We start from the raw sequence: 2,796 nt of genomic DNA, 5'->3' as shown, positions 1-2,796 counted from the left end.
TTCGTGTGTCAAGTCTAGCCTACCAATATGAGATGTCACAGATCCAACTATATCAAACTAATGCAATCCATAGTTAATCTAGCCGACCACATTAATCCAATATAATTTTATCTATGACCGTATCTCCATCTAATGTCAATTAAATTACAGCTTATCCCACAATAGCACTCCCCGCTAACATGGCTTACTGCACTATTATGAGAGGCTACACATAATTTAATTGTTGGTAGAAGGAAAGAAAAAATTCAACAATTTGGTTTTTTCTTTATAGCTTGATAATTATTCTTGATTTAGAATGAGGGATTTTATTTATTAAATCTTATTAGCTCATCGGAAGTTTTAGGTTATGATCGTTTGTGATTCCTACAACTATGTTCTCTAGGTATGTGGAAACGCATATTGATCCTAAGAGAGACATACGATCATCATCGTACTTAATTACAATCATTCATCTCATGAATTAATTAATTAATACGATTAATTGCAAATATAACTAACGGACTCCCTTCACTCATAAATCAATCAAATAAGAATGAAGTCCATTAATTATTTGCCATTTAATTTGTGTTCCATTAATTAAACTAATTTAACGATTAAATTAAATAATTAATCCAACACTATTCTTTGAATTCAAATTAAATTAATGGATCAATTATCTAATTGGGTTTAATTGATAAATAATTTCAAAACTTAAAAATCAATTAATTTTAATATTAATATCAGAAAATCAATAAAATATTTTTTTTTTTGTGTGTGCTTACCGGACCGGTCAGACCGGTCCGACCGGACCGGTTCGGTCAGCTGAAAACCGACAGAAGCAGCAGAAAAATCCGAGTTTTTTAAAAATAAATAAAATTTTATATTTTCTGAAATATTCAAAATATTTAATTAATATTAAACCACCCAATTTGATAACACCAAAAATTCAACAATTCAACAAATCGAAGCATGCTTTCGAAAGCGATAAACACGTTGACAAATAAACGATTAACCCGTGGCTCTGATACCACTGTTGGGGATCGTGCATGTATACGCAGCGGAATTTAAAATTTTTAGATGGAACTAATTTCGATTACATGCATAAACTAATCACATGGTCAACGTACCTTAACGCTTCCGCCATACATATGGTAATTATCGATTTTTATTTAAAACATGTAAAATCGAAAAATATAAAACATGCTTGGTCATCATATTACAAATATCGAAACACGTAATCACATATTACTCATGCTCGTAAATTAAAAATCATACAAACATGTTTGAATCGAATAACGAAAGTTCCGATTTAATTACCTCTTGTAGCGTGAGATTTCGACGAATCGAAATCCAAACTCAGACACGTACAAGCTGCGTTATACCACTCCTAGGGGCTGCAAGAACACCACCAAACGGCAGCTGGTCTGAAGGTGAGGCGACGGCGGCGCGTGGCAGTCAGCGGCGGCGGCGCGTGGGCGGTGCAGCGGCGCGTGCGGCGGTGCAGCGGCGGCGTGGCAATTCCGTCGGGGCAGCAGCTCCTCTCCAATTAGGTTTCACCTCGAATAAACGGATCTCCCCCTACTGTAGCACTAGATACAAAGGGGTTAGATAACAAGGGAAATACGATAGAGAAAGAAGAGGAAAAACCGGCAGATTCCGGCGGCGGACGGCGGCGGTGCGGCGGGGCAGCGGCGGCCGAGAGGCTGGACGGCTATGGCTGGGCGGCTAGGGTTTGAGGAGTAAAAAATCTGATCTCAAACTCTTGTTTGAGGTCTATTTATACTTAGGGTTCTCAACCCTTGTGGGCTTAAGTCATTGGGCTTGACCCACTGATGCATTAAGTCCATTCCCTCGTCAGCCTCGTTTCTAATAAACGATCGTCCACAAAATTATAAGAAAATTATATTTGTGACGAGCTTAAAGTCCTCGTCGATACCAGTGCCTCTTCGAAATTTCCAATTTCCAAAAGTGGAAACTTCCATTTCAGTGGACCTGCTACATCGGGAAACTTCCTAATTTAGAAAGTTCACTAATTTCCGCATGTCTCTTTCTCTACGTTTATTCCGACTCGTAATCCTCAATCACGAATCTTGGACTCAATCATATTGACCTCCAACTTTGCAAAGATTAACATATTAACCTATGCTCATTGTTATCAAGGATCCGTGTTACACGAGAAGTGTGACCCTCAATGGTTCAGGTGTATGCTAGCCGTGGGCTCACAACTCTTTGTGATTTGAACAACACATTGTTCTTATTTGAACTCCTCCCAATAGTCCCGATTAAAATAAAACTCATTTTACTTAATCGCCGATCAAATCGGTGCCCAACGAATCAAGATTCGCGTCTAGCAACTACGCATCATGATTCCCTAGATACAAGTGGAGTGCCTGCAAGAACCTTATGATATAGTTAGCGTACAGTACGATCCCTTCGCAGCACATGTCCCGATTGAACTAGATGCATTGGTTCACCGAGACCTCTTATAAAGTTCAATAACCGTGCGAACGTTCTAGGTATTATAAATCCGTTCGTGTGCGACTTAGGGAAACACATTTCCCTAATCACCCCACTATCAACTGTGGCCAGAGATTCCTTGGATTATAAACCATCAGAACACACATGACATCCATGACTACTCAAGCGCTCGAATCCCCTACTACAATGCACAGACTTCACACTAGATTTCGGATTGCACGAACGTTGGCCCTTGGAGCGGTCCGCTGTGGGACTCAGGGACAGGTCACGATACAATCGGTCCTCTAGTGAAGTCACGGTGATGTCTGGGTCTTAAGGACTAATGGTGTACAACTATAT

Source organism: Erythranthe guttata, chromosome 14 (genome assembly GCF_056151865.1).
Source record: "Erythranthe guttata isolate IM_541 chromosome 14, IM_541, whole genome shotgun sequence".
NCBI classification, from domain to species: domain Eukaryota; kingdom Viridiplantae; phylum Streptophyta; class Magnoliopsida; order Lamiales; family Phrymaceae; genus Erythranthe; species Erythranthe guttata.
The sequence above is the reverse complement of the archived record's forward strand: the minus strand, read 5'-3'. Positions refer to the sequence as shown.